The 22,554-nt window shown below is 46.4% G+C and overlaps 1 long non-coding RNA gene across 1 annotated transcript in view; it reads left to right on the top strand.

The window, feature by feature from the left end:
- LOC142011936 (uncharacterized) overlaps window positions 1-12,025 on the top strand; it is a 92,776-nt gene extending 80,751 nt beyond the window's left edge. Inside the window, exons 2-3 of the long non-coding RNA XR_012645219.1 lie at window positions 8,481-8,592; window positions 11,725-12,025. This is a non-coding gene — a long non-coding RNA (uncharacterized LOC142011936). The remainder of the gene's footprint in view (window positions 1-8,480; window positions 8,593-11,724) is intronic.
- The last annotated feature ends 10,529 nt before the right edge of the window (window positions 12,026-22,554 follow it).

Genomic DNA, 22,554 nt, shown 5'->3' with positions numbered 1-22,554 from the left:
CAGAATCGTTGCTGAAGTCTTGTGTGTCGCTTTGCAGGAGCGGTTTGTGGCATTGGTGCCATAGCACATGTAGGTACTGGGTTCTGATGGGCAACCAACAGACAGCTCTAAGTCCCAGCAACTGGGTGTGCAGATGCCAAAGAGCCGTTAGGGACGGAGGTGCCAGGAAAATTGCATGTGCTGAGCCATGGATGGCTGGAACTAACAGAGCCAAATTTGTCTGGGATCTTTTGGCAGACGTATGCCCCTGAGAGGGGAGAAAGCCAGCCGTTATTTAATGCTTTTATGTCTTTAGAAGAGTTTGGAGGCAATTCTTCTCAGGAGGAAGCGGAAGAAATTGAGATGTCTGGGCGGCACACATGCTGTTCAGCCACTGACAGTTCACAAGACAGGCACTGTGTGTGTAACCCACACAACATAGGGGAGACCTTGTGACTTTTTACACTGCTTGTAAAAATTTGGGAGACTAGGCTTGAGGCTCATTGGTGTCAGCATTGTGTGTCAGCGTGTATATGTAACCCACATGCCTATGTGTGGTTCACTGTCCCACGTAGTGGCACCTAGACCACTTCACAGAGAATAAGTGTCCTCTACAGCCTAAGCTGAGAGCAAGCTAGCCTTTAGTGCAAGCTGCCGAGGCACCTGCATGAAGCTTCAAGGGACCCAGGTTCAAGTTTGTTTGTGGGCAGTTACACATGTGCATGGCTCGTATGGGAATTTCTGAAAGAATCTGTAATTGAAGACACAGGAATGCACCTGGACCTGGAGGAGAGCAGCCACCAGGACATCTCTTGGAGGAGACCTGTATTTCAGTGCTTCCATCTACAAAATGAAGACAATAAGCAGAGAAGGTTGCCAGCTTCAGATATTCCATGTACTAAGTCTACTACACTCTTGTGAAACAGGGAAGTGCTGTTGTGCCCATTTTACAGATGGGGATTTCACTCACAGAGAATCTAAAAGACTTTTCCTAGATTCTACAGGAAGTCTATATCGCAGAGTGAGAAATCAAACCAAGGTCCCTCAAGTCCCAAGGCAGTCCCATACCTCTTGAGCACCTTCTCTTCCCTTTAGCTCAGGTCTTGATTCCAAAACTATGCTTCCTTTCTGTTCTTTTCTGGTTCTTACACCACATTCTCACAGTGGCATCCAGCTCACAATATTAGTTGACTGATTTAATTTGTTCATACACTGTGACAATGTTTATAAGGATTTGATTATATTTTATAACAGGATAAAATCAAGAGGTGGACCTTCAAACCATTACTTTACGCGCCAATTCTGAACAAGCTAAAGTTTCCACATTATTAGCTGGGAAGAATCCCTGACAATGTTCTGCACTCTTCTAGCTTACATCTGAATCCTGATAAGAATTAACATGGAAAACCATCTGGAGATCAATTTAGAGCCACCAGGCAGCAGGCAACAAGGAGGAAAGAAAAAGTAAAAACACATTCAGAGCTCACATTATCATTAATGAGTGCTTCCTCTGGTTTCTATTGAAGGCAGTTCTGTTCTCTGCCAAAGGTTGAGTTTTTCCAGGAGTCTCCTATGAAATACAGCCATATTTTGCAGCTGTTTCTAAGCACTAAAACCACAGGACTAAAATTCAGAGCTATCCCACCTAATCAAGGATAATGATGAACAAATAATGGTAATGACTCTATTCCACAGACACAGGCTCTGACTTTCTATACTTGTTGCACTAGCCTGAGGTATTTGCCAAACAAATATTTGCTTCAAAATCCCCTATAACTTTAGTCTGCCATGTAGAGTACAAGCTAGGAAGAGGGTGTAAACAATTCTCACCCCTGCTATTATCATCTGTCTTAGGGTTTGTCTACACTGTTTGCTTTTTTTTTTTTGAGAAAAAAGCCCTTTTTTTCAGAAGAAAATCCTGAGAGGTCACACCGCCAAGCTTGAGAATGTGGGATAAGAGGGCTGTACCTTGAAATAATTACTCCAGCCCAATGAACAACTTTTGCTGACCCCTCACCCCTTCTAGGTTGAAATTGAGTGTTTGTGTACCAGGCAGAAGTATTGTTGACTTTATTGGGTTCCAGAGATGCTCCAAGGAGGCTTTCTATCACTCACAGGTAGGTAGTCTATCTAGTCAGCACTGTGAGCTCTGCTGCCTCTTTCCCAGATATCCCAAGATGCCACCCCACCCCTCACCCTGAACATACACTCTGAAAGCCCCAGGAATTTGAAAAGGTAGCCAGCATCGCTGTCTAGGTCCTTCTGTTCCTCAGCTGAGTCAAACCCCTTAGGGAAAGGACTGCACAGCACCCCCTGAAAGCCCTGAGAATTTGGGAAAGCATTTCTCCAGGTAGTGAGCATTGTGAGCTCTGCTTTTTATTTACCTCTGGAAGCGGAAACAGCCCCACCCTCTCCACCACTAGCTCCACTCCCTCAGTTGTGTGTTTTTACTGGGTTTCTTGCTCCTTCCAGTACATCTGCTGACCTTTCATACTTTCTTGTCCCACATGGCTTCTGCAGATCAGTCTTCTCAGGGTGGCTATCACTTCCTGAAATTCATTGTCTTTATTCTGCTGTTTTCGTTCCTACCATTCCTTAGCGTCATGGACTCCATCATTTCACCATCTCTTTCACCCATGGTGCCTGCCACTTTCGAATTCTCAGCCAGTTCTTCCCTATTGTTTTGTAATGAAATCTACACCAGGATTCCCTAACAGCTTTTTCCATCTTCTGAAATATAACATTCTAATAATCTGTGTCCTGGTGTTATTTTCCCAACAGATGTCTGGATAATTGAAGTCCTCCAACACTGCCAAGTCCTGTATTTTGGATGATTTTGTTAGTTGTTGAATAGGAAAGCCTCAGCCACCTCTGCTTCCTAGTTAATTAGTGTGTATTACTACTCCTAGCATGACATCGCCTTTTTTTATCCCTTTTATTCTTACCTAAAGACTCTCAAGAAGTCTGTCTCCTATGTCCTTCTCATCCTCAGTCCAAGTGTATACATTTTTAGTACACATGAAGAAACACCTCCTCTCTTTCTCCTTTCTTTTAGACCAAAGTTCCAATCATTTGTATTATCCCACCAAGTCTCTGTGATGCCGACAATGTCATAGTTGTGTTTATTTACTAGCATTTCAATTTTTTCCAGGTTCTTCCCCAACTTCTTGAATTAGTATAGAGACAACAAAGATCCTGATTTGATTTTGCCCCCCCCACCCATTCTGTCTTGTCTCTGCTTTTATCCATATTATTACAACCTTGCTCCCACCTGGTTTCTGACCAATCTCCCAGATCTGCATGTTTACGATTTGCCTGTGGGCTGTGGTTACTTGCCCCTGTCAAAGCTAATTTAAAGCCTTCTTCACTAGGTTAGCCAATCTGTATGCAAATAGTCTCTTCCCCTTCCTTCATAGGTGGACCCCATCTTTACTTAGCAATCCTTCTTCCTGGAACAGCATCCTGTGCTCAAGGAAGCCAAAACCCTTCTGGGGACACCATCTTTGCTAACAGGCATTCACCTCAAGGATGCATCTATCTCTCTCTGTCCTTTACCTGAAGGATCAAAGGTAACACTGTCTGAGCTACATACTCCTTCACCTGTACTCCCAGATCCCTGTAGCCACTTCTGATCTGCTCAGGGCTATATCTTGCAGTATCATTTGCCCACATGGATGTGTAGCATTGCCTAGTAATCAGAGTGCAAGATGATCCTTGATAATCCCTCCATAAGCTCTCAGATATGGGCTCCTGGCCGGCAGCATATCACATGGGATGCCATGTCAGGGTGACAGATGGGTGTTTCTGTCCTCATCAGAAGAGAGTCTCCAACCACCATTACCCTGCGTTTCCTCTTGGGAGTGGTGGCTTCAGGCCTCCCTGCTGTGGAGTGCATGGCTTCTCTTCCTCTATCTAAGGGGTGGTTCCTCCTCTATTTTGGCGAGGACAGTGTAATGGTTCCACAGCACCATGATGGGAGGGCTGGAAGCAGGGATGCCATGACTGATGCCATAGGTGAACAGCTGCCAGCAAATTCCCTGTGAGAGAACAATCTCCTTCTCCCCCACAGCGGCATGTCAGCAGTCTTCTGTAACTTCCCCAGGCATGGAAGTCTCCACAGAATACTCCCAAGGAATTCCTTGTAGGCACAGATGCTCCTCAGCCTAGCCACCACCTCCTGTAGCTCTCTCACCTGCTTCCTGAGACATTCCACCCACAGGCACCTTTCATATTGGATACCCCCACCATGGTTTTCTATAAGTGGGACAGGCAGCCCACAGTCTCTGAAAAGTCACACTAGGATCTGGATAGAGGTATCCAGGGTCAGGTGATCTGTCTGACTACAGATACAGGTGGAGGAGACAGGAGAAGTTGTGGCATAGGTGATGGGACCCTTCCTAAGCATACTGGCTGATGTCACTGGGACTCCCTCTTACAAATTCCCTCTGCAACACCCCTCTCATGTTTCTGCAATTCAGTTTTGTAGACCATATTCATGTGAGTGATTTTCAGTGGGACTGTTCAAGGGAGTCAAGCAAGCAGCGTTGGCTTGGGCTACCAAGAAATGTTGAGGTACAGAAAAAAAGAAAAAATGGCGAAATGAGCTATTGGAAAATATTTGAACTTGGGTAAAGGTTCAGTGTGAGTTTCAGGGCTAAGGATCCGATTAGCCCTTATGGAATCTGATCTGGTTTACTTGTCCTTATTTGCAAACCAGCAGAGGCTCTTTCATACTTTATCCATCACTCCTTACGTGTGTCAGAACTATGACATCAATGGCTTCAGTGACAGAAAGGCGAAATATGAATTCTTGTCAACTTTCCCATTTCTAAATAAAGCTGCTGAAATTTGGCTCAAAAAGGTGGTTACGCAAGCAACAGAATTGGGAACAAATCTTTGCTCTTGGTTCACCAAATGGCTGATAGAAAACAAGGAAAAAATGGTAGCCCTTATAGTGTAGTTTCATTATGACCTATACCCTTTCAGCAAAGGAGAGAATTGCCGTAGTCAGATCTTTGAGTTTCTCAGGCAGGCTGGTACGTCTGAAATACTCCTTCAACCAAGATATCTCCCCTGGCTCAGGCATGTGTGCCGAATGAATGAAGGACACGACCCAATGGACATTCTCAACTGTGAATTGGCATCTGGAGGAAGACCTGCAGGATGTTTCAAGGATGCATGCAAAACCTCAGAGAAATTGGAAATGGATGTGAATAAACTGGGAAGATCACACTCAAGGCTGCAGCCTTTGAAAACAAGACTTCAACAAAGGTCTTTGGCGTTATCAAAGGGAATATTCCAGCTGAGCAGAGAAGAAAAGAGATCCCAGCAGGCAAATCCCAAAGGGATGAAACATCATCTTTAAATGTGATAGAGATTGTGTCTCTTGAGTGGGTCTCCTCATCCAGAAGCACAGGTGCCACAAGATCAAGTGAGTATGTTCTTTATCTCACCGAGGTACACGACTGAAGGATGCCTACTGCTAGTAGTAGGATTATAATGCAGTTTTAAAACCATGCCACATTTCTTCCTACATCTCACATTCATCTACCAGCTTTCCAAGGTGGGGTGCTGAAATCTGACCTTTTGACCTCTATGTATGGTCACAATACAGGTGATACTTTTTAAAATCACTAATAGTCCTACTTATCAACAACTTTATTAATAAATAACTTAAGATGCAGAGCTGTGCCATTTAGGTAATAGTTGGTAGCATTAGCTGGTCTTTTGTTAATTCATAGGTGGCATTGTTTTCAGCAAGCTTCCATCTGTATGGGGGACGAGGGGCATGGCTGAGCTCTCGCTTCATGTGCTGATGAAAATCAGCTCACATGCCACTCTTGGCATGTGTGCCAGGGGTTGCTTACTCTGATCTGAACAGTGATACATCTGAGTGTCTATCTGAGGCCTGGACATCTAGTTGCTTAAATAGCTATGAGTGTCTTCCCTTAAGGAGGAGCAGAACTAAACACAGTTTGGGGGCTGGTTGTAACTGTTCAATTTAAATTGCTTTTGACATAAAACTGACTTTTGACAAACTATTTTTTTTGCTTTCCATGGCACAAGGAAACAGTAATGAAGGCATCTATGTGATGGGGTGCAGTCACAGGGGTGTTGCACTCCTTGTGGTGTTCCCCCACATGCTGATCATGCCAATGATACCCTCCTTCTTGCTCTCTGGGGCTCACCATCACCTTGTACTGCTGGGCTGAATCCTCTGCTCTCCCTCTGCCAAGGCACAGAATTGGGATTACTGCTCTCTGTGGAGCAGTGCAGACACTGATTTACCACCTGTCTGGGAAATTGCAGTTCTAGGCCACAGCACCAGAAAATCAACACCCAAAAGGTATCAAACCCCCAAATAAATCTCTCTGTCTGTGCAAAAGATTTGCACAGGAGAAGCTCATTAGGTAAGCCCTCTTTATCCATGAAAGGGAGATACGCGCGGTGGTAGCCCTCCCTAGAAGATAAGCACTTAAACTGGGCTTTATCATAAACACAAGAATTGCATTAAAATAAAAGGAAATGCATCGCTAGTTTCAGTCCACTAAAAATTTAGTTACATGTTCTTATATCAGGTGAAAGCTTCAAGTCAGAAATGTTCTGATCCTGACCAGGTCTCCAGTTCATTGTGAAGTTCCTTCTCTCTCTTATGGTGTGTCAGGCAATTTCCAAGGCAGGCTGGATACAAAGAAGCTGAAAGATTCCCATTGCTTCTATGGACTTTCCCCCGGGCAGGAACTCTTTGTTTTAGCATTCCCCTTCCCTCGGACAGAAAAAAACAACAACCTGAATTCCAGAATGGAGACCTACACCAGATGGTATGTTCATATATCTGTCTAGACCAAACACTGTCCAGACCTACAGGACAAAGCCATTTGCAAGCATCAGGTTGACTGCCCAGTCCCCATAGTCTCAGAAACACCATTAATGATTCTCTTGAATACATTTGCAACTATAAACAGATATACATTCCATACTTCTAACTACACACACACACACACGACAGAGATTCTGTAGATTCTAACAATAAAACAATATACCACAAGAGCTGTTTTGTCCAAAGCATCTTTGAGTTATGTGTATTTATATTCATAACCCATTTTCCATAAAGCATGAGGGGTTCATCAAAGTCTGTTTTGTCTATCTGATAAAAAAAATCCAGGAAGTTTCAGGCATAGGGGACTGGTGACAGAAGGGGGGTTTAGCCAGCAGAGGCACATCCACATGGCCTCTGCAGTGCTGGCAACGCTGTCTGCCGGTGCCAAACTCTCATGTGGCTATGGTAATGAGATTCAGGAGTATGCAAATAGGTAGCCATTTGAAATCCTGAGAAGCTCATTTTGCATAGCTCTGCAGGCAGCAGCACTGGGCAGAGCTCCATTTAGATCCAGCCGTAAAGGCAAATAAATACTTGTGCATACTTTCAAGGGACCACATATAGGAGAACGAGGTTAGTTTAATCTGTGTTTTGTGCTCACCCCTAGTGCTTTGTGCCTTTTGCTATAAGGGGCATTTAGCATATAAAACCACATCTGCTTTATTTTTGTTCATCTATTTGTAGGTCACTTTTCCATTCAATGGAAGAATGGAAACATTTTCCAGTACTGTTCACTCTATCACATTGTTTGTTTAAGGTTGGTAGAGAGGCGGGAATTACAGTGTCAGACATGGAAAATGAGAGAAAGAACATAGAGAAATAGACCCCCAAAGAAAAGAAAGATAGAGATTCTGAAAGCAGAAATAGAAAGGGAAAGAGATAAGGGACCTTAAAATAGAGATAAATCAACAGAGAATCAAGTGCCTTGAAACAGAAGGGAAAAATGTCCTAAAGAGAACAAGCCAAGGACGAAAATGCATCATCATATGAGCGAAGCCCAGGAGATCTGCCCATCAAAAGGGACTGCAAGTTTCCAAGCATTTTAATACCTTATTTTTATTCCTGCCACAAGATGGAAACTTATTGGTATCATTAATAGTCATTTTATTAACCATGCCTGCTAAATGTAACTATTAACATGGATTGGGGCAGAACAAGCCCTCTTTTCTATGTCATTGGCCTCATTCCTCCCTACTTTTTTGTGAGACAAATACAGGAGACCTCAAGAAGAGATGCAGTGCGTTCTAGTAGATAGGGAGCCAGACTCGGTTGCTATTCCTGTCTATCACTGACCTACTGTGTAACCCAAGGCAAGTACTTTGCATCTCTTTCCTACGCTGTGCCTGACTTCTTTTTTTGTAACTATAAACTCTTCAGCTGCTAGTGATGAGATGTTGGGTGCCAATCCCATTGGAATTTGAGATACAGGACACTCTTCTAATAAAATTCTAAGGTAGCTGTGGGTTACTACACCCAACTACAGTTCCAGTCAAAAAATAAATGCATGCTTATATCAGTTCTGTACTGCTGGTAATTAAAACTGCTACCTTATTTTCACTGGAGACCACCACAGAGTTACAGTCATATGCATTTTATTGAATGCCACTGTGATCCTCAACAGCAAAAGACTACGATGGCTTGGTCATGTGAGAAGAATGAGTGACAAATATCTTCCCAAAATAATCATCTTCGGTGAACTGTCATGTGGGGCGAGAACAAGAGGAAGATCAAAGGTAAGATTCAAGGTTATATGCAAAAATGACCATGAAAAAAATTCAACATCAGGGGAACGAGTTTTCAAGCACACACCCACATGCACTCATTCCCTTCTGAACTCATACATTTACACAAGCAAACACACACAGGTGAACAGGTGCAAAAGGACAGTGGAGGAAGCTCAGACACAGTGGATCCAGAGTGTCGCCTGCAGTCATGAATCTGGGGCAGTGAGCTGATCGTATGACTTTCTTGTCAGCTTGCTCTCTTGTCAGTACAGTATTCAGGAGCAGTCAGTACCATCCATCCTAGGAAGAGTGATGGACCCGGGCCAGGGCCCTGGGCCTCCTCCTGCCACCCCAGCCAGCTGGGGATAACTCCAGCAGAGTGGTGATGACAAGAACTGCCCGACAGTTTGGCATCCATCTTTATGTATGTTTCAGTCCATAGCTCTTGTTTAACACTAGGCTACTTTGATAATAAGCTTGGTCAAGCGCTTTCACCATCAAACTGAGTCGGTGGTCTTTCTGGATAATACAGATTGAACCTCTCATTGTGTGCCCTCAGGACCTGACTGATGCCAAACAAGAGAATTTGCCAGTCCACGGGAGGTCTATATTTTCTAGCACATTACCAACACCTCCACTGCTTACTGGGCTCTCAGAGACATTTAGGGGTAAATTACAGCTAAGTAACAGCACAGAACACTGAGGCTGTGTCTGCGCTAGCCCAAAACTTCGAAATGGCCATGCAAATGGCCATTTCGAAGTTTACTAATGAAGCGCCGAAATACATATTCAGCGCCTCATTAGCATGCGGGCGGCCGCAGCACTTCGAAATTGACGTGGCTCACCGCCGTGCAGCTCATCTAGATGGGGTTCCTTTTCGAAAGGACCCCGGCTACTTCGAAGTCCCCTTATTCCTATGAGCAGATGGGAATAAGGGGACTTTGAAGTAGGCGGGGTCCTTTTGAAAAGGCGCCGCGTCTGGACGAGCCGCGTGGTGGCGAGCCACGTCAATTTTGAAGTGCCGCGGCAGCCCGCATGCTAATGAGGTGCTGAATATGTATTTCAGCACTTCATTAGTAAACTTCGACGTGGCCATTTGCATGGCCATGTTGAAGTTTTGGGCTAGTGTAAACATAGCCTGAGAGCCAGGAGTGGTGGCTGCAAACAACCTTTATGGAATGGCAGGAAACATGGCCACACCCAGGATAAGTGATTGTCCAGCTAACTAAAATCATGACAAATTATGGATGCTGGTGGATGAGAGAATGCTGAATTAGAGAGGTTCAACCCATACTGTCTGAAGTCTGGTGAAACAGTTATCTGCGCAGCACTGGGAAAGCACATGGGGAGAACACACAACCATGCTAACTGACAACGCTAGCTACTGAATGTCCATTGATCGACCGGTTCTCCAGAGAGCAGAATGGAGACCCACGTTTTCTCTGTCGCAATTGTGCCCTTCATATCTCGATAGTAGCTAGAGCCCAATCATGAACATCAGTGGAAAAAAAAAAAACAGGCTCTCAACTCTTCATTCTATATAATCAAATGTGGAAGGTCACTAGTGCAGAGAGGCCTAACCAAACTTCAGCTCTAACCTGCTTCTTCTTTCAGGTGATGGGTTGACACCCTTTGTCTGTGAGCAGAGTGCTGGGCCTTAGACACATACACAAAAAAAAAAACAACCTGAGTCAGCTGTTCCCCAGAGTTTGGGGAGGATCAGATGAGAGGGTTCATTTAGCATGACTCAGTCTGTTCAACTCTGCTGCAAATACACAGAGGCTGCATCTACACTAGCCGGCTATTTCGAGGTAGCCAGCACAATGTCGAAATAGCATGCATCGCGTCTACACAGGCCGTGTGCTATATTCACGTTCAAATCGATGTTAAGTGGCGAGATGTCAAAATCGCTATTCCCATCAGAAGACGTTGAATGTCGAAGTAGGGTGTGTGTAGACAATCCACGTCCTGCTACTTCGAAATAGTGGGGTCCGCCATGGCGGCAATCAGCTGAGGGGTTGAGACGTGCTGGCCAGCCCCTGCGGGGCTCTATGATCTCTGCACCCACTGGTTCTTAAAGCCGCAGGGACCCAGAAACCCTGTAGCAGGAAGCTGGCAGCATGTACACAGCAGCCGTGCCACGAGGTGTCCCTGCACAGCCCAGGGGGACACCATGGCAGCCAGTCAGCCTCCCGAGCGCCCCCCAGAGCTACCCCTCTGGGCCATCCCAGGCCTCCAGCCGGCGGGGTAGGAAGGGAGGCCCCTCCTGGAGTGACCCTGAGCTTCATGACCTGTTGGGGCTCTGGAGTGAGGAGGAGGTGCTGCATGTCATGGGGAGCAAGCAGCGGAACGCAGAGGCGTTCACCCAGCTGGCCGAGGGCCTGGCTGCCCGGGGTCACCCTATCCGCACTCCTGACCACGTCAGGAGTAAGGTCAAGGAGTTGCGACAGGGTTACGCCTGGGCCCAGGACTTGGCCAGCCAGTCTGGGGCTGCCCCTGCTGCTTGCCCCTATTACTGGGAGCTCAGGGCCATCCTAGGCCCCCGGGGCACCTCCGACCCCCCAGCCACCCTTGACACCATGGCTGATGAGCCCCAGCCGGCCTCTGAGCCAGGGTCAGGACCGAAGGCCAGCCCTGCCCCCCCAGGGCTAGAGCCAGGATCCTCCACCCCAGCCACCAAGTGGTCCAGCGAGGAGGGGGAGCTCATGCTGGACATCCCATCCCACAAATCCAGCTGGGTGTCTGCTAGATGGGCAACTCCTGATCCTGGCAGTGCACCGTCAGGTACGTACCCCACAGGGCACAGACCCCCTGAGCATGGGGCGGGGGCACCACTTGACCGGGGTCCCCACAATTCCCCACAACACCCCAGCCTGCCATGGCCCGGCCACACCATGGCACAGGGACGGTGCCACAGCCACCAGTGCCCAGCAGCACCTCCACCCATGGACAGTTCTGTGCCCCACCCCTGGTGGGAGGGGAGAGGGGCAGACCACTAGAAGGGGCCACCCACAGGATCGCTGCATGCACCAATGGGGGATGGATGGGGGGACACAGGTCCTTGGGGGGTTGGAGGGGTGGGCCACGGGTCAAGGCTGGGTACTCACGGCCTCCCTTCCCCCTTTTCCCCTATTTCTGCAGCCGCACCATCTGGGGTCCCAGAAAGCCCTCTGAGACCACCGGAACACCAACGCCCAGGGTCACCGCCTGCCCCGGGACGGGCCCACCCCCGCTGGGGCCACCGCTGCACCACTATGACCCCGAGGTGGCTGCGGCCCTCCGGCGCCAGGCGGACCTCATGGAGTGGAGGCTCCAATTTGAGCAGCGGGAGGCCACCTGGTGCTGGGAAGCCTGGCGGGAGTTTATGGCCACCTTCAACTGGTTGGCCAACACCTTTGAGGAGCTGGTGGCCCAACTGCCCCCCCGATATCCCGCCTGCTGTCCCACCTGCTGATGTCCTTCTTGCTGCCCCACCTGCTGCCCTGCCTGCTGCCCCACCCATCATCTCCTCAGGGCAGGAGCCATCCGGGGCTGAGGACCCTCCTCGGCCGTACCTCCCCATCCTCCTGGCCCCCAGCCGGCCTCACCGGGGACCTCGGCTGAGAGGGGGACCAGCCAGCCGAACGTGGCAGGGCTCGCGCCCTTCCACCGCCGCCCCAGAATGATGGCCCGATGTGTGGCCTGCCCACGTCTCCCCCCTGTACATAGTTGTCCCCACCCTGTATATAGTTATTTATAGTTGACCCCCCTGTACATAGTTTATTAGTGATGTTCCCACTTGTATATAGTTATTATTTTAATTGAATCTGTTTTATTTGCTAATATTATATGCCAAAAAGAGGCGACATTTTTGTTCCTGTAAATAATGATAGTTTTGTTTTTCCAAAAACCTGTGTCCTGTGTGCTTTTGATGAGGGTGGGGTGTAGGCGCTGGGGCGGGGTGCAGGGATGGCTGGGGGGTTGCTCACTGGGCCCCCTGGTCAAAGTACTCCCTTAGGGCCTCCCAGACCCAGACCCCATCCTGGTAGGCCTGGCGGCTCGGGGTGGCAGCTGGCTGGGGGTAGGCTCTTGCGGCCTCCTGTGCCCAGCCCTGCACAAAGGCTTCCCCTTGCTTTCCACCAGGTTGTGGAGTGTGCAGCAGGCCCCCACAACCTGGGGGATGTTTGGGAGGCCCAGGTCTAGGCGTGCCAGGAAGCAACACCAGCGCCTTTCAGGCGCCCGAAGGCTCGCTCGACCACTTGTCAGGCATGCTTGAGTCGGGCGTTGTGCACTCCTGGCTATCAGTGAGGTGGCCTGTATAGGGCCGCATAAGCCAGGGCTGGAGGGGGTATGCCGCATCCCCGACAAGGCAGAGGGGTACAGTGGTGGTTTCCCCCAGAGGGATCTCCCTCTGGGGGATGAAGGTCCCTGCCTGCAGTCGGAGGCATAGTCCCAAATTCTGGAAAACGCAGGCATCGTGGGCAGAGCTGGGCCAGCCCACATAGATGTCCTGGTAGCAGCCATGGCTGTCAACCATGGCCTGCAGGACCACAGAGTGGTAGCCCTTCCTGTTGATGTAGCGGCCACCACTGTGGTCTGGGGCGCAGATGGGGATGTGGGTCCCATCAAGGGCTCCAAAACAGTTGGGGAATCCCACGGTGGCAAATCCCTCTATGGCCGCGTCCAGGTCCCCAACTCGGATGACCCTCTTCAGCAGCAGGGCATTGAGTTCATGCACCACCTGTGGGGAGGGAACATGGGTGCCTGTGAGGGTTTGCAGAGTGTGACCCCCTCACCAGGCCCCCTTCCCAGGCCCCCCTCACCCAGGCCCCCCTCCCCAGGGGGTTCAGCCCCAGGCCTCCTTACCTCCATGAGGACAGCCCCGACTGTGGCCTTCCCCACTCCAAACTGCTGTCCCACAGAGCGGTAGCTGTCTGGAGTGTCCAGCTTCCAGACAGCTATTGCAACTCTCTTCTCGACAGGGAGGGCGCACCGCATCCAGGTGTCGTGGTGCCAGAGCGCGGGGGTGAGCCACTGGCAGAGCACCATGAAGGTCTGCCGGCTCATGTGGAAGTTCCGCAGCCACTGGTCAACATTCCATCATTCCATTCCCCCATAACCAGGTGCTCCCACCACTCGGTGCTGGAGGGGTAGCTTCAGAGTTGTCGAGGCACCTGGCGGGGGGGGGTGGTGAGGAGGGCCCGATGGTCGGGGGCATCTCCTGGTGCGGGCTCCCATTCCAGAAGCTGCTGGGTGGCTGCCCAGGCAGCATCTAGAAGGGCGCCTGCTCCATGGGAGGCGGCTTGTAGGGCTTCCAGCTGCTGCTGGACATCCATGTCTGTGGGCTCGAGGTCTGCGAGGCTTGTATCACCAACGCAGGGCTGCTCGTGCGGTGAAGGCCAAGTGTGTCTGGGAGGAGCCCTTTAAGGGAGTGGCTTGCAGCTGCCCCGGAAGGGCTAGTGTGCTCTGTGACCCAGTCTGTGGGCTTTCCTGGCCCCTTATTTCGAAAGAGGGATCTTGTGTGTGTGGATGCTCCGTCTTTCCTTCCAGGGCGGCTCTTTTCGATGTTCCCCAGAGCTACTTCGACGTTGAACGTCGATGTTGCCAGCCCTGGAGGACGTGTTGACGATAATCATCGAAGTAACCTATTTCGATGTTCGTACTTCGAAATAGGCTTCTTTGACATAGTGTCCTAGTGTAGATGTAGCCAGAGTGAGATAAAGGTGGAATTACTTGTGATCACTAGAGTTCTGGAGAACACTATTAATTTGAATATAAAAATAGAAATGTAGGACTTGATAGGTCGTCAGGGCCAGGTGCCTGTACTGACATAAGACTATGCATTATATCTTTGACCTTTTAAAACTGCAGCCCCAGCAGTCTGAAAATCTTATCCTTTATCTGTTCCTTCCTTCATTTATATTATAGGGGATTTCTTTTTTCTGTTCAGGAAATGGCTGTAGAGCAAATACATTAATTTAGGAGGTCTTTTAATGGCTTCACTGTCCGTTATATTTTACCACATTGTTGAACAAGGTTTATTGAATCACATATTGACTTTAAAAGCTTTCAGTGCTGATAAAATCTCTGAAGATAGATGTGTAGTAAATTTTGTTCATTTAATAGGATTACTTGAGGACCAAAGTGTGAGGACAGGTCCACCATTAGCTCCTTCATCCCTTAAACTGGTTTAACCCTTTTAAGAACATGTCTGCTTATGATACGTTTACCAGATTCTCATTAGGACGGGAAAAAAACCCAAAAAACAAAAAACCTTTCCCCTATCTTTGGACATTATTTCCACTCTCTCCACCTTCCAGTTATAGGAGAAAGCAGCATTTATGTGTATCTCGGATTTTATATTTCTTAAGGAAAATAAACTAGCACATGTAAGCTGATCTCCTTACTCTTTCCATTTTCATCCACGCAGGTTTTTTTTGCTTTCTTTTTTCTTCTCACACATACTCTCTTTGTTTCTGCCATGACTAGATGTCCCAGTTTTATAGGGACAGCCCCTACAAAAGCATAGAGCACACAATACAGAAACAGATGTACAAGAAAACAGCTTTAATAAACAATCTCTTTCTCTTTTTATAGAGACAGTCCTGATATTTGAGTATTCATTTTATTTAGCTGCCTATGACCCCCAACCCTGTCCTGATTTGTTTGTTGTGTTGTCATCCTATTTGTTTCCCTTCATTCCATCTCATTATATTGTTAATTGCTATTTTCTAAATACCTGCCAATAGGAGTGTGCACCTGGAAAAGGAAATCTCATATGCAAAATGGGAATGAAAAAAGAGGGATATTTATGTGTTTATATATGTGTCTGGCCTCCAGTTTGGTTACAATGATGTGCTCTTCTATATTAATCCTAGATTTTATTGCTTTCTTTTATGCTGCCATTTGTGGAATCTGTAATCTTATGGAAAATACAGTAAATGGAGCAAAACGCCAAGATCTGATAACAGACAGATGAGACATTCCAGACCCTGCTTCCCCTAAAATCAATTGGATTTTTGCCACCGTATCAGGCATTGCAGATTTGGATTCAGGACAGATTGGCTGAAGTCCTTACCCCACTGCAATCACTGGAAATTTTTGGGCATAATTTCTAATGCAGATAGGATTTCAAGTTCAGCCAGTTGCTTTAGTATACACTTAAAACTGAGTCCCTGAGTAATTCCACTGAAGCCACATGCTTGAAAACCCTACCGAATAAGAGCTGTTATGCTCCCAAGGGCCTGATCCAGCACCCACTAAGAACAGTAAGCATCTTTTCATTAACTTAAATAGGCTTTGCATCAGGAGTTCAATCCTGAAGTCCTTTCCTGAGCAAAACTCCCTTTGGCTTCAGTAGAAACTTTACCTAAGCGAGGACAGTAGATATCCTATGGATCAAGGAAGTGGGTTTCACCCATGAAAACTCATAACGTAATACATTTGTTAGTCTCTAAGATGCCATAGAACTGCTTGTTGCCTGTTCATTATGGCACTGGTGCCAATACAAGAATCTGCCTGGTCAGAATCTGCTATCTGTGCCATTTTTTCCTGAGCGATATCTGCAAGATTAGGAGCAAGGTGAACTAGATGAGTTAGTTGCGTAATCCATGTCTCTTTCAGAAAACACATTTTGTTTTTCCATAAAGCATGGATGAAGCAGGTATCTTCATAGCTATGAACCAGAGCAGGGAGTGATAGCTTTGGATTAAGTGGAAATTTCAATTTCTGTTTCTTTTTTTTTTTTTTTTTTTTAAATTTGGACCTGTCCTGTTTCTAGAAAAAGTGGAATGAAAAATCACCATGGGGCAAGCAGATCTACTGTGCCTAAATTGTTCATAAACATATGCACATTCCTTGGTTGTATTTTTGATGGCAGTATTTTTTTCCCATATTTCTTTTCATTGAGGCAGCTGGTCAGACAATAGCATGGATAAAACCAAACTATTTACTTTAATTTAAAATGAATGTAGATGCAAATCATTGTTAGCAGTCAGCTGACACTGACATTTTGAACAAGCTGGCTTTGGGAGCCAAATAAAGCCTACTTGAGCTGAAAGAAATAATCACAGCTTGAAAAACCTCGTGCTTTCCCTAGCAATTCAGGGCTCCATCAATAAAATGAAGAATAGAACAATAATGTAGTGACCTCTTCTCTCTTATGTGTGACCTTACTCTTCGTCTGTGCTATTTGAGGGCCCCCTGCCAGCGCATTGAGTGCTGTTTACTGTTCTTGGACGTGAAAGTATCAGAAGTGCATCTATATTAATCCCAGAGGGATCTCACTAAATCAAACAAATTGTATATTGGGTTCACTGCAAATAGTGTGGCAATGCCTTGTGCTTTAGAGAACACCACCACAAACTACTTACAAAATAAGGCAAGGTCAGCTTCTTATTCAAAGTTCTTAGCAGTCTGGCAGAAAATAAGGTCTAATTTATGAGGTAAGAGGTGGACCAAAAGAGGTAGTATACATCAAAGGATAAAACACGGTCTGGAGAGCTTCATTCTAATGGCAGCTCTGCCACTGACCTGTGACTTTGACTAGGTGACTTCTCCACATCTTCCTCGGCCTTTAGCTTTTAAGCTATTTGAAGAAGGAACTTTTTCTCATGTTGTGTCTGGATCGAGTCTAGTAGAGTGGGGTCTTAATATCAGTTCAGATTTCTAGATGTTATTAAAATATAAATCGTAATGGCTGAACACACTATCAACACTATTACTGTTTATATTTCAGTTTTGCTTAGAGTCCAGAACCAAGATCAGGGCATCATTTTGTCCTGACTCTGTGCTTGCGACCTCTCTTGAAGGCCAGTATAACTATCCTTCCCTTGATGTATGAAACAACTTGCTGCTACTGTCCCATACACGACTTCCGAGTTAGCTCCCCATCCACTGAGCTCTGTGCTCTGATTTCAGGACAGCAAAGAGTACACAATGCAGAAAAAAAAGAAAACATGCTTATTAAGGAAGATATATTCTTAAGAGAGTGCACCAAAAGGTAACAGTAGGTCTGATCAGAAAATGGCTTTTCCTTTCTGCTGAAAATTCTGACACTGTCATCCACAAAAATGAATGTTTCGGCCCTTTTGGTTTTTAGGTTTTTCAATTAAAAGCTTATGTTTTCCAGAGAATGCAGAGTTGTTGTAGCTGTACCTGTCTCAGGGACCTAGAGAGACAAGGCGGGTGAGGAAATATCTTTTGCTGGACCAAATTGTGTTGGCAAAAGAGACACATTTTTGAAGGGGAGCAATGTTTAATCTTGACAGAAGGTGAGCCAGTAAAAGATATTGGTCTAATGACCAATGAATGTGTATGTTCACATATCTATCATATCTAATCTATGCTCAGAAACAAATGCAGCAAATAGTGGACATGATCCAAAGTAAATGAAATCTTTCTACCTGCCTGGGTTTTGTATCAGACTCCAAAGTCAGCTACCTTCATCACATGGCTACAGCTACACTATAGAAATCTGTTGACAGACATCCTGTGGAACCTCACCCTCTTTCCAGCACAGGCACAGTAGCTCATGTAGGGGTTCCAGGAGTGTGTCCATGGCACACTTGATTACCCCTGGTGGTATACCATCCTGACCAGGGGCCTTTCCTGCTGCAATGCTGTCGATGGCTCTCTTCAGTTCATCCACATTTGGTTCTTGATCCAGTTCGTCCATTACTGGTAGGAGCTCGACGGCATCGAGGGCTGCGTCAACCACAACATTCTCGCATGAGTACAGCTCGGAGTAGTGCTCAACCCAGCGCTCCATCTGATTGGCTTTCTCAGCAATGACTTCACCAGATTTGGATTTCAGAGGTGCCATCTTGTTCTGGGTGTGTCCTAATGCCTTTTTCATACCCTCGTACATTCTTCTGAGATTACCAAAGTCAGCACAGGTCTAGATGCTGCTGCATAGCTGGAGCCAGTGGTTGTTGGCACAGCAACTGGCTGTCTGCTGTACTGTTCTTCTGGCCGCTCTAAGTGCTTGCTGGGTACTCTGGCTCGGTGAGCGTTTGTACTCCAGGAGCTCAGTGCACTTCTTTTCAATGACTGGAATCATCTCGTTGGAGTTAGCTTCGAACCAGTTGTTCGTGTTTCTAGCTCTTCTTCCAAACACCGACAAGACCATGTTGTAAACTGTATCCCTCAGATGTTGCCATTCGGATGTCACATCAGCGCCCCCAGGGCCACTGAGCAGATTTTCCTGGAGGGTCTCTCTGAACTTTTCAGCTTTCTCCGAGTTTGCCGTCTTTCTGGTGTCAATGCGGGGCCTTCCAGCAGGTTTAGAGCGGTACAGCTTCTTGGGTCTCAGCCTGAGCTTGGAGCAAACCCTCCTCAGGCAGCGTTGGCTCTGCTGGCTTAGCCACATCCACAGGATGAATGATGGAAGGATTCCAAAAGACATCCTGTACGGTGAGCTAGCCTCTGGCAAAAGACCTCCCGGCCGCCCCCAGTTGCGCTACAAAGATGTCTGCAAGAGAGACCTCAGAGAGGTAGACATCGAGCTGGACAACTGGGAAGAACTAGCAGACGACCGCAGCAGATGGAAGCAGGGATTAAACAAGGGCCTTCAGAAGGGCGAGATGAGGATCAGACAGCTAGCAGACGAGGACTAAGGACTTGCCAGACACCCACCACATCTGCAAGAGATGCAGCAGGGACTGTCACTCTCATGTGGGTCTTCATAGTCACAGTAGACGCTGTAAATGAAGTCCTCAATTGAAACTATAAAGGGCGCGATCCATCGTCTATGCAGACTGAAGGATGCCTACTACTACTGACAGACATCACTGTCAGAAGAGATTTCCTAATAAAACTGCTGATGACGGAGTGCAGCCATACACAAAAGCCAACTGGAAGAGCACTCTGCTCTGTTGACAGAGTGGCTGGACTGCCCAGATGCTCTCTTGACAAAACAGGGCCTCAGAAGCACAGCAGATTGGTCTGCTCATTGTTCTCAATGCCCTGTCTGTCAAGAGAAGGTTTCTACTAGAGCATCCACACAGATTTTTGTCAACAAAAGGTGCTTTTCCTCATCTGGGGGAGGCAGAAGGTTGTTGGCAGAAGTGCCAACTTTTGTGGACATACTGTTGACAAAACACATTTGTGTGTGGATGTTCCACCAGTTTGTCAACAAAACCCTGATACAGTAACCACCCCACAAACACACATAAAAGTGGTATAAAGTAGTTTATCTATACATCATCATATCATGGCTTCAAAGTCTGATACTTCATGATTCAAGCTAGTCTGAAAAGTGTCAAAATAGTTTCCCTCTGGAAAAGTACCATTAGCACTAAACTGAAAGTGTGATCAATCATGCTTTTAGAAGCATTTTGGTGAGAAAATTTGCTTAAATTTAATATTGTTTGTTAAGTTAGTGGATGTCAAAGTTTATGTATGTTAGAGCAAAGTTATTTCAAAATGGCCATGTCTACACTAACCCAAATCTTTGAAATGACCATGCAAATGGCCATTTTGAAGATTACTAATGAGGCACTTAAGTACATATTCAGCACCTCATTAGCATGCTGCCAGCCGCAGCACTTTGAAATTGCCTCAGCTCACTGCTGCGCGGCTTGTCCAGACGGGGCTCCTTTTTGAAAGGACCCCAGGAATTTCAAAATCCCCTTATTACTATTTGCTGATAGGAATAAGGGGATTTCGAAGTTCCCAGCATCCTTTCGAAAAGGAGACCCGTCTGGATGAGCTGTGCGGCAGTGAGCTGCGGCAATTTCGAAGTGCCACGGCCAGCGGCATGCTAATGAGGCGCTGAATATGTACTTCAGTACTTCATTAGTAATCTTTGAAATGGCCATTCGCTTGTGAGAGAATTTGCTTCAAATCTAATATTGTTTGTTAGGTTAATGTATGTCAAAGTTATGACATACAGTAACTTTGACATACACTAACTTAACAAACAATATTAGATTTAAAGCAAATTTTCTCACCAAATGCTTCTAAAAGCATGATTGATCAGACTTTCAGTTTAGTGCTAATGGTACTTTTCCAGTGGAAAAGTTCATTAGCATGGAAAAGTTTATTCCTATCTGATGACAGGAATAAGGGGATTTCGAAGTTCCCAGGGTCCTTTCGAAAAGGAGCCCCATTTGGACGAGCCATGTGGCAGCGAGCTGTGGCAATTTTGAAGTGCCGCGTCTGGCGGCATGCTAATGAGGCGATGAATATGTACTTTAGCACCTCATTAGTAATGGTCATTTCAAAGATTTGGGCTAATGTAGACGTAGCCAATAAGAGCCATTATTTCAAAATAAATTTGCTAGCATCTACGCCATTCAACCGCTATTTTGAAATACTTTTGAAATGGTGATTGGCTTATTTTGAAATAGATAAAACTCATTCCAGGAGGAATAGCGCCTATTTTGAAATAACTATTTTGAAATAGGGACTGTGCAGACAAGGAATAGAGCCAATTTTGAAATAAGCCATAGTGGTTCCAAAGGCTCTACTTCAAAATAATCTTTATTGTGTGCAGACACTCTATTTTGAAATAGCTGAGCACTATTATTTCTTTCAGAATAGTTTATTTCAAAATAATGCTGCTGTGTAAAAATAGCATTAAACACTAGAAAGCATTTTCCAGTAACCATTTCTGACTTTTACACTTCATTGCTTGCACTTATTTAATATCTACCTCTGTGTAATTAATAAAATTTATTATTTTATCTAATCTAGTGGGTTAAAGTGTTTGGGTAACTCCATTTAAGGTGCTAAATTGTTTTATATTGTTCCCTTAAAGGAGGGTCATCAGTAAAAGACATATCTCTATGCAAAAGTTCAGGACTGAGAGGCCGTTTATACACAGTCCACTTCCAGAGCGAAATATGCTAATGAGGTGTGGATGCAAATTCCCTATGCCTTATTAGCATATGGTCACGTGATATGGAGTCCAGAAGATGTTCTTCCAGACTCCAAAATGCCGTTCAGAAGCATGGCCCCTGGGTGGGGGTCTTCCAAAAGGAAGTCCTCCTTCCAGAGGCCCCTTCTTCCCAAAAATTTTCACGAAGAAGGGGCCTCCAGAAGAAGGACTTCCCTCCAGAAGACCCCTCCTTCCCCGGGGGCTGCGCTTCTAAATGGTATTTTGGAGTCCGGAAGAAAGTCTTCTGGACTCCAAATCATGTGACCTTATGCTAATGAGGCATGGGGAATTTGCATCTGTGCCTTATTAGCATATTTTGGGTCGTTTATTAGCATGCCACTTTCAAAGAAAGTGGCATGTGTAGAAACGGCCAAGGTGTAACCTGCATGCAGGAAGGCTGTTGGGAGTATCCCAGGTGCAAGTTGCTATAAACAGGGTATTGTAAGACATCTAAAGTTGCAAAGTAGGAACCAGGCAGTCCCTCATTGGTAATCACATATGTCATAGATTTCCCCTCAGCTTACAGGGAACACTGAGGCTGTGTCTACATGGGCACAAATCTATGAACTAGCCATATTTAGAAGATTACTAATGAGGCGCTGAACTGACTATTCAGTGCCTCATTAGCATTAGGATGCTTCCAGATGCAGCGCTTTGAAAGCACCACTTTTGAAAGTGCATGGCTCAGCGCGGCTCCATGGGAGTCCTTTTCAAAAGGACCCCACACCTTTCAAAATCCCCTTATTCTGATCAGTGAGCGGGATAAGGAGATTTCGAAAGGTGTGGGGTCCTTTCGAAAAGGACCCCCGTGTAGCCGTGCCACGTCCGGAAGCATCCTAAATTTAATGAGGCGCTGAATATTCAATTCAGTGCCTCATTAGTAATCTTTGAAATGGCCATTAGCATGGCTATTTCGAAGATTTGTGCCCATGTTGACACACCCTGACATCTACACTTACCAGGAAATTAATTCAGTCAGGGTTGATCTTCCAAAAGTTCAATTTTGCACACCTAGCGTGGCTGTGCAAAATCAAAGCAGCAGGATGTGAGAGGCAGAGAGATCATTCAGTGGTTTGCACATGGGCCTGCTAAAACCAGCATGGTGAGTTCAA

Source organism: Carettochelys insculpta, chromosome 4 (genome assembly GCF_033958435.1).
Source record: "Carettochelys insculpta isolate YL-2023 chromosome 4, ASM3395843v1, whole genome shotgun sequence".
NCBI lineage: Eukaryota > Metazoa > Chordata > Testudines > Carettochelyidae > Carettochelys > Carettochelys insculpta.
The sequence above is the reverse complement of the archived record's forward strand: the minus strand, read 5'-3'. Positions and strand labels throughout refer to the sequence as shown.